This window comes from Ruditapes philippinarum, unplaced genomic scaffold (assembly GCF_026571515.1).
Source record: "Ruditapes philippinarum isolate M1 unplaced genomic scaffold, ASM2657151v2 ctg5429_1_1_1_1, whole genome shotgun sequence".
Lineage (NCBI taxonomy): Eukaryota > Metazoa > Mollusca > Bivalvia > Venerida > Veneridae > Ruditapes > Ruditapes philippinarum.
The window spans coordinates 74,060-84,594 of NW_026866146.1; the positions used below are offsets into that span (position 1 = coordinate 74,060).

Sequence of the window (10,535 nt, forward strand, 5' to 3'; positions counted from 1 at the left end):
CATTTTTTGATAGAAGGTTGGCGGCTATTCCGAGTGGTTAACGCATCGGACTAGTATTCAAAGAATTTCTGGCCGCGTTGGTTTAAAACCCTTCAGTTGTAAGATGTTGTTTCTGCGAACAAGAAACTTTACACTCATTACTAAGTACTGGTTGGTTCCAAAAACAAATTTAAAAGGTTTCATTAAGCTTATAGCTTCCACTGAACTAAAGAATTATATTAGTATTAACTATAAACTAAAGGGGATTGTTTTCCTAAACGTCATGTTGTTGGTTCGACTAATTGTCTGACATATACCTGATGATTATGAATTATTAATTCTTACCGATGTGGTTCATGCATATTATATATATTATATATTGCATGTTAAACTTGATTGATAGTTACTATTAATGTACATTTATTCTGATTCATGTTATGAATTCGTATTAAAGATATAATATACGTTTTTTAATGTGCTTTTCCGTCAAGCAAGGTTTCAAACCGGATTTTAGCTTATATTTTCTTTGTATTTTGATATTTAAACCCCTTAAACTTTAAATAAAAATTTCAAAGGTTTCAAAGTAGCAAACCGATCAAAAGATTATTGGTAAATCAACACTTGCAGTTATCTGTTTCCGTCAAATATAATATTTTAAAATTTGAGATTGATGTTATAGGTTTGCATCACCAAGGATCTAAGATCACGTGATGAAGCTCACAAGCTAGCTGACAGAGCATCAGTGATTCTACCCACGTGCCCGCTTATGTCTAAAATATTGCAAGGTGGATCACCTTAGATCTTCCTCAACCTATTAAACTGAAAATTCGTCATATGACCTCTGCATTGCTGGTGCGACGTAAAACCGAACAAAACAGTAATTTTCTATCATTTATAACTGCATGCCTCCAGATGAACCAGAATATTTCAAGAAATTAAATCTTGAGTTAAAAAATTACTTTAATTTAAGTAAAAAGAATTAAGATAGAATAACTAACTTATGTTTAAACCGATAAATGACTTTCCCGTCATCTTTCTATTGTGTTACAAACTCAGTAAGGACTATTTTTGCATATTTTGACCTATTTTGGTAATTTACATAGGTTGTTTATGCTGTTTGCAATGTAAAAAAATATTTTCTTTGTTTTCATTTACATTTTCAAATTTTTTATGAAAAAAAAAACATGACTCTGGAGGCGCGCTGCTTTAAATGGTTACACATATTTTTACCATTCTGTATTAATTTGCTTTTCACTTAAGATTGTGGATCTTCATTATCCGTGAGTAATGGGAATGTGACATTTACAACAACAACGTACGGATCAAATGCTTCCCTTGTTTGTGATACTGGATACGAAACAACTAAGGCAACACTTGGTTGTCTTGATACTGGCAGTTGGGAAACATCGACATGTACTATCAAAGGTATTCATTAAGAATTGTATAGCACACGGGCTAAAAAGGCTCATGCATGCTACGAATAATTTAGCAAAGACAGATATAGAATATCAATAACTCCACAGCACGTGTTAAGATCTACTAGTATTTGATCTATTCATTCAAATCTTATGATGATTACTCAAACTAGCCATCAATGTAAAGCGAAACCATTCGTTAGATAAGATAACGGACAAGATCAATAAAACATATCTTATCGATCAAACAATGTTTTTATACCATTTTAACGTGGATGGTTTTGAGATGTTAAAATTCTGATTCCAGACTGTGGTGGTCTTCCGTCAATTACAAACGGTGTTGCTACACTAGATAATGCTGGGACGTCTACTTTTGGAGCCACTGCAAGTATCAATTGTACTGCTGGTTATCAACACAACAAGGCGTCTATTTCTTGTCAGAAAAACGGAAAGTGGACGAAAGCAAAATGCATAATAAAAGGTTAACATCTGCCAAGATTAATTGTAAATTGGTTATCATTTTGAAAAAGTTGTTCGAGACAATCATAAAATTTTGTATACAACATTGTATACTATATTATTATTATTCCATGACATCATAATTAGTCCTTTCCTTTTAGATTGTGGATCTTCTTTGAGTGTGAGCAATGGAAATGTGACATTTACAACAACAACATACGGATCAAGTGCTTCTCTTGTTTGCGATACCGGATACGAAACGACTAAGGCAACACTTAATTGTCTTGACACTGGCAGTTGGGAAACATCGACATGTACTATCAAAGGTATGTGTGTAACCGTTTTCTAAAAATTACGCACTTCTTACGAGGTGGAATTGTTGGTGCACAATTTTATGCCAAAGTAATTAATTTGTAAACAGGCGTTTAATACAAAAATTTCCAGATACAAGCATCTGTTTACAATATTTGAATATATTGTTAAGCGAACAATGTTATAAAGAATCAAATGCACAAGAGAACTATATAGAACAGAAGAACAACCTAATGCAATTTTAAACGTTAAAAATAGTAAATTGAACCATTGTATACTTTTCAAACTAGATTTAATAACAATTTTCATCATATAATAGTGTTTCCCTTGAATGATATAATTAGATTGCGGTTCTTCATTGAATTTGGGGAATGGAAATGTGACATTTACAACAACGACATACGGTTCAAGTGCTTTCATTGTTTGCGATACCGGATACGAAACGACTAAGGCAACACTTAATTGTCTTGATACTGGCAGTTGGGAAACATCGAACTGTACCATCATAGGTATTAATTGGAGCCCTGACTATATTTTAGTGTGTACATTTATAGTTTGAACGTGTTTCGTTTTAGGAATAATTGCTACATACTGTTGTACTGTCAATTTGAGTGTATCATTTGTGTTTAAAAAAATGACAATTTTTATTTAAAAAGCAAGATTTGGTAACCTAATATAAAGCAAAGTCAACATTGCCGCAAAATACGCCCGTCACAAATGCTTTTGTCAGAGATGTGGGCATTACAGGGATGTATATTGAGATACGCTCAGGTTAACATTTAGACAATATCCGGATAGTTTATCACCTCTAGTGACATTTACCTCACAAATTTAAAATAAATTACATTTGTTTCACTTATTATCATTTGCTACTATTTGTATTACGATCCATTAAAAAATGATGCCTAAATGGTCCCTTAAATCAACCTTTGACTTCTGTAGTAGGGAACTGGTTTATATACGATATATTTAGCTTTACAATGGTAGTCATGATGACCATTTGTCCTTAAATCCCTCAATAAATGATGACTTAATAGTCTGATTACATTTTTTCATATTTTCTTCTGAACTTTGACCTAGTGACATTGACCTTGGTTGGAGTGACCTAAATTTTGCACGCGACATTCTGACTCACAGTTGTAAATATTTGAGCCAAGTTATATTGAAATCCCTCCATGTATGTAGAAGTTTTGCTCCTGAAAAGCGTTTTTTTATTGACCTCTTAGTGTTACATTGACCTTTAACCTTGATATCTGGTTCATGTGCGCGACAGAGCTTTTTATAGTGGTTAATATTTCTACGAAGTTTAATTAGAATCCCTTCAAATGTTAAGGACAAAATGTCTATATTTTATCATATTTATTGACCTGACTATCATCTTAAAGATAGTGACTCTTACCTTGCATATATTAACCTAACTTTCATGTTCCAAACCAGTAGTCATGTAAATCCTACAATAAATGATTATTGAATAGTCCGAGTACATTTTTTCATATTTTTATCAGAATTTTGACCCCTATGTGTGACCTTAATCTTGGCTGCAAGGACCTTAATTGAGCACGCGACATTCCGATAACAATTGTGAACATATGTGCCAAGTTATATTGAATCCCTCCATACAAGAAGTTTTGCTCCGGACAAGCTTTTGTCAAAGACTTATAAGTGTGATCTTGACCTTTGATCTAGAGGCCTGGTAATGTGCGGAACAAGGCTTCTTATAGTGATGAACATTTCTGTAAAGTTTCATTAAAATTCCTGAAGACATGTAGGAGATAAGTTTGGACTCTACCCGTCGATCGACCACACAACGGCATGAGGCGAATTATTATACGACCCGTTTTTCAAACGGGCGTATAAAAATGAAAAGCATTATCCAAAAAACGTTTATATTAAGCTTTGAATTTTTGAAAGAATTACATTGTCCACATGTATTTTTTTGTAATATTGAATAATATCATCTTACACCATTGGTTTTGTTTCGGTTTACTGACTCTTTCATAATCTATACCAATTAATTGTAATAACATGACAATCCTTTTTCAGATTGTGGTTCTTCTTTGAATGTAAGTAATGGAAATGTGACATTTACAACAACAACATACGGATCAAGTGCTTCCCTTGTTTGCGATACCGGATACGAAACGACTAAGGCAACACTTAATTGTCTTGATACTGGCAGTTGGGAAACATCGTCATGCACCATCAAAGGTATTTATTTAACTTTTGATTGTGTAAAAACACTTTTAAAATTTCGCCCTTCTTACAACATAGAATTGTGTGCACAATTTCATGCAGAAATGAGATATTTTCTTATTAATTTGTAAACAGGTTTCAATTTAAAATATTTCCAATTGCCAGCATCAATATTCAACATTTCATGATATAATTCAGCAAACAATGATATAAAAAATCAAATAATTAAGAGAACAATAAAATATGCATTAATTATTTTATGCAATATTGAACGTCAGAATATAGTAAATGGTAGCATTGGTATTACTTTGTTTTCAAACTAGATTTAAGTACTTTTATCATACTGCTGTGTTGTCATTGCACGATATAAACCTTCCTTTCAGATTGCGGTTCTTCTTTAAGTGTGAGCAATGGAAATGTGACATTTACATCAACAACATACGGATCAAGTGCTTCTCTTGTTTGCGATACAGGATACGAAACGACTAAGGCAACACTTAATTGTCTTGACACTGGCAGTTGGGAAACATCGACATGTACCATCAAAGGTATTCATTGTAGTCTAAACAGGATTAGGTTTGTGGAATAGTTAATGTATACAGTTATACAGAAATGTCAATTTCATTATGACATAAATGTTTATAAAAACGACAATTTTTATTTATTAGCATAATCTTAAACAAGAGCAACATTGCTCTAAATACGCCCGTCACAAAAGCTTTGTCAGGGATGTTGGCATTATATAATTATATGCATATAGGAGATACGCTCAGATTAGTATCTAGAACATATCTGGATATTCTATCATCTCTAGTGACCTTCACCTCGCAAATTTAATTTAATTACATTTGGCACACTTGTAGTCATAAAAGTTATTATTTGTATTACAATCCATTAATTAATGATAAATGGTCACCATACACAAGCTTTGACCTCTCTTTATGACATTGTTTTTGTTAGCAGGGAACTGGATTAAATGCACAATACTTAGCTTAGCTTTTACAATGGAAGTCATGATAATGAACACTTGTTTTTTAATCCTTCAAATAAATGATGACTTAATAGTCGAAATACACATTTTTTTTATTTTCATTTGAACTTTGATCCCTATGTTTGACCTTGACCTTGCAACCTAAGTGACAAGTTTTACACCAGTTTTCATGTAAATGGCCATTTGTGTTACGACCTTTCAATAAATGATAACTAAATAGTCCGAATACACTTTTTCATATTTTTATCTCAATTTGACCCCAATGTGTGACCTTGACCTCGTTTGCAGGGACCTAAATTTTGCACATTTTGCGCGACATAGCTTATTTTACTGGTCATCATTTCTGTAATGTTTCATTTAAATTCATCAATGCGTATAGGAGATAATGCTCCGGACAAATGTTGGTGTATAAAGGTATATAAAAAATGACAAGCATAATCTAAAAAGAGTTTATAGTAAATTTTTGAATTTTAAAAGAAATACATTGTCCACATGATGTTTTTATAATGTTGAGTAATATCATCTTGTTCCACTGGTTTTGTTTCGATTTACTATTTCATAATTTACATATTTTTTTTTTGTATTTGCAAAACACTCCCTTTCAGATTGTGGTTCTTCTTTGAACGTGAGCAATGGAAATGTGACATTTACAACGACAACATACGGATCAAGTGCTTCTCTTGTTTGCGATACTGGATACAAAACATATAAGGCAACACTTAATTGTCTTGATACTGGCAGTTGGGAAACATCAACATGTGCCAAAGGTATTTCTCTGTCTAACTCTTATCTTTGTGATGGTTTCTAACACTAACGCACTTCAAACGAAGCGGAATTATGGGTGAACAATTTTCAGCAGAAATGACATATTTAAAGGTATTAATTGGCATTTTGTCTTTGTTTCATTTTAGTAAATATTCAGTATGAATGGGTTTAGGTTTGTTGAATAATTGATGCATTCAATCAATTGTACAGTAAAATCAATTTAACTATGATATTTAATTCTGTTTTAAAAAATAACAATTATGACTAATAAAAGTAAAATTTCAATACATAATAAAAAATATGACAAGTACATTTCAAAGACCATCTTCAGGGTAACTGGAGGGAACTTTAGGTTTACCGTCCGTCCTACTGTCCGTCCGTCTGCTCTCACTGGACAGTTAAAATGTGGCTTGAGGGGCAATAGGTAACTGTTTTTTTTTCTTTGAAGTCATTCATTCCGTAATGCTTTCATGTGCCTATTTTCTTTTGTGTGGCTAAAGAGAACAATAGAAAGAACAAAAGAGTAGCCACATTATTACTGTTTCGTTCAAACGTCTGTATGTCAGTCCGTCCGTATACAAAACTTGATCCCACGACAACGCAAAAAGTACTGAAAATATTAGTATGAAACTTGATATACGAAAAGATGGAAGCCTGGAAATAATGCACGTCCTTTTTTTTTTCTTTTCATGTTGAAATTTCAGGGATAACGCAAAAAGTACAGAAAATATTTCTATTAAATTTGAATTGTGGGTAGATGGCAGACTGGGAATTATGCAAGTCTTTTTGTGTTTTTTTTCCTATGTTAAAAACTTTAGTTGCTATGGCAACAAATAGACTGAAAATATGGCTAAATTAACACATAAACTGGATCTAGTGAAAACGCAAAAGTTTTAAAATATTTCTATGAAATTTGAATTATTGGTGGGTGGCAGACTGGAGATTATGCAAGTTTTTTTTATACTTTGTTGAAAATCTTAGTAACTATGTCATCAAAAAGTTTTAAAATATGGCAAATATAACTATGTTTGTGATGAATCAAAAAGTAGTGAATATATTTTTATGAAAATTAAAATATGGGTAGATGGCAGTATGGAGATAATCAACATCATTTTAATATTTACTTTACATGTTATAGGGAGTATAATGAGATCTGTTCTACTCATCAAGCGTCGGCATCCTCGTCAAGAATTCCGATTAAAGTTTTTAAACTTTTATACTATAAGTTCTTTACTTATTATGGTATTTACTTCAAACTTCAAATATATGTTTCTTATCATCAACCACATCATATGTGACAAAATTTACAACTCCAGTACAAGAAGAATTATCATTACCCCCTTGATCTTAGAATTCTCATGGAGAAAAGATGATTTCTATAACTTCCTTATTTCTTTATGTATCTACTTAAAACGGCATGTCTATGTGTCTTATTATTACTCAAATAATTTGGGAGAAGTTTGAATAATCTACCTTGACTTTTTCTAGAACCCCTGTGAACTAAGATTTTTCTATCAGCTTTTAATGTCTTTAACTCAACCTTCTGCATTTCAAATAGCATTTTCTTCAAACTCCAACATCATTATAATATGACAAAGGTTATAAAGTTAGCATCCATTAAGATTTACCCTCACAGTGTCTGTCAGAAAGTCTGTCTGTCCGTTCCTAAAACCTGTTTCCTGGTATTATTTTTATAGAACTTTTCCAGCAAATTACTTAAAATGATTAACAGTAGTTATTCATACTATCCTGAGAACATTGGATCTTTCCTTAACCTGTTGAATGAACATAATTTCATTAATAGGCAGGGAAACTTAACACATTACTAAGATATAGACACACTAAGAACTCGAAAGGACCACAATGGAAATAAGAGCTTGCTCTTTTTTGTGTTATCCTTGGTTTTGGGAACATGTCATGGTTTACATAATATAGTATTTATTCATTTATTTATTTATTTATTTATTTGTAATTGCTTTAATCTATATTGTGTTTGTTTATCATGTAACATGTTTACCTTTATGCCGAACTAAATCTATATATCTATCTATAAAGATTTTAAGTGCTTTCATGTCGTTCATTCATTCATCCAGTGGTATAATTCAATGACCAATAGACTGTCAGAATGTTGCTGGGGTTCTGACCGTTAGGGGACTTATGGATTGCTTGCAATACTATGAAAGTTGTTTGTTACTTTTGAATTTTGAATAAATGCAATGGCATTGTGCATATTATTTATGAAATTGAAACATTGTCTGGTAGAATAGTACTATCTTGTACCATTGGTGTTTGTTAGTTTTTTTTGAAATAATTTATAATTATCATGATTTATTTTGTATCATGTTATTACAGGACAATTCTTTAAAGACCTTGGTTCTTCATTGAATGGGAACATATTTAAATAGTTAATTTGCCAATACGCTTAATTTGAAATACTTTCCAGTTATACAACATTCCATGATATTTTTTTAGCAAATAATGTTATCAACAATCAAATGCTAACGGAATTGTATGTAATACAAAAACAATTTTATGCAACAACAAACGTAGAAATACAAGTTTACACCATTGGTATTAGTTCCATTTTCCGAAGAAGATTATATTAATTATATCATTATGTTTCCCTTTTACGATATAATTATTTCTTTCAGATTGTGGTTCTTCATTGAGTGTAAGCAATGGTAATGTGACATTTACAACAACAACATATGGATCAAATGCTTCCCTTGTTTGCGATACTGGATACGAAACAACTAAGGCATCACTTGGTTGTCTTGATACTGGCAGTTGGGAAACATCGACATGTACCATCAAAGGTGACGTCTTGTCTATGTATTATTTTTATTAATTTTAAGTCTGAACAGATTTAGGTTTTAGGAATAATTGATTAATACATGTTAAAAACTTGTCAATTTTACAACGATAATTATTTAAAAAACGACCACTTTGATTTATATAAGTAAGATTCTGCAACAGAATATTAGAATATGAAAACCAACGTATTCATTATTTTGAATTCATTAGAAAATTCAAAGGCCTGATGCATATTGTTTCTAATTTTGAATGTTGAATGATACTATCTTTTACCATTTGCTGTTGTTAGTGTTTTGAATTTTTCATCAGTTAAGTGATTTTTGTTGTACGATGTAGCATGAAAATCCTTTTCAGATTGCGGTTCTTCTTTGAGTGTGAGTAATGGAAATGTGACATTTACAACAACAACATACGGATCAAGTGCTTCTCTTGTTTGCGATACTGGATACGAAACAACTAAGGCAACATTTAATTGTCTTGATACTGGCAGTTGGGAAACATCGACATGTACCATCAAAGGTATTTGTTTTTCTAGCTCTTATTAGTCCAATCAGTTCTAAAAATTACACGTTTTAAACGGCACAATTTTTGAAAAAAAATTATTTAGAGAGTAAATATGTAAACAATCTTTAATTTGAAATACTTTCCTGATATCAGCATCTGTTATTGTTAATTTAACGTGGAATGATAGTTTTATGCACCATTGGTTTTGTTTATTTTTTTTGAATTTATCATCAGTTAAATTAATTGTTTGGAACGTCCTAGGCCGAGTTGTTAAGGTCGATGACTCCAAATCACTTGCCCCACACTGCTGTGTGTTCAAACCCGTCAGGGACTTTGTATTCTTTCATATGAGGAAGCTATCCAGCTAGCTTACGAAACGTCAGCGGTTCTACTCAGGTGCCCGTTCCTGCCTGAAATATGCACAGAAGTACATCTGAAGTCTTACTCCACCAGTTAAGCTGGAGCGTCTTGATATGACCTATACTGTGTCGATGCCATGTAAAACCCATAAGAAACAAACAAACAGATGGATTTTTTGTTGCATAATATGAAATGACAATACTTTTCAGACTGCGGCTCTTCTTTGAGTGTAAGCAATGGAAATGTAACATTTACAACAACAACATATGGATCAAGTGCTTCCCTTGTTTGCGATACTGGATACGAAACAACTAAGGCAACACTTAATTGTCTTGATACTGGCAGTTGGGAAACATCCACATGTACATCAAAGGTATTTATTTATCAAACTCTTATAAATGAAACGTTTCTAAAAAATTACGCACTTTAAACGGCACAATTTTCGGAAGCAAGAAAGACATATATTTAGATAGTTAATTTGTGATACCAACATTTATTTATACTTAACTGATACAGCATATGATATGTTTGTTTAGGAATCAATGTTTTATAGAATCCAATGCTAACAAGAATTTATTATATTGTATGCAAAAACAAGTTTATGCAATATCAAACGTAGAAATATAAGTTATGGCACCATTGCTAAACATCGACATGTATTGCAGTCTTGCCTTTGTACTATTGTTGTAAAATCTCAGTCTGAACAGATAAATCTTATTGAATAATTAATAAATTCAGTTGTA

The 10,535-nt window shown here is 31.9% G+C and overlaps 1 long non-coding RNA gene across 1 annotated transcript; it reads left to right on the plus strand.

The window, feature by feature from the left end:
• Positions 1–4,770: 4,770 nt before the first annotated feature.
• Positions 4,771–9,441, plus strand: LOC132731482 (uncharacterized). Its single transcript, XR_009625896.1, has 3 exons — positions 4,771–4,906; positions 8,766–8,930; positions 9,283–9,441. It is a non-coding gene; the product is annotated as an uncharacterized LOC132731482 (long non-coding RNA).
• Positions 9,442–10,535: the final 1,094 nt, after the last annotated feature.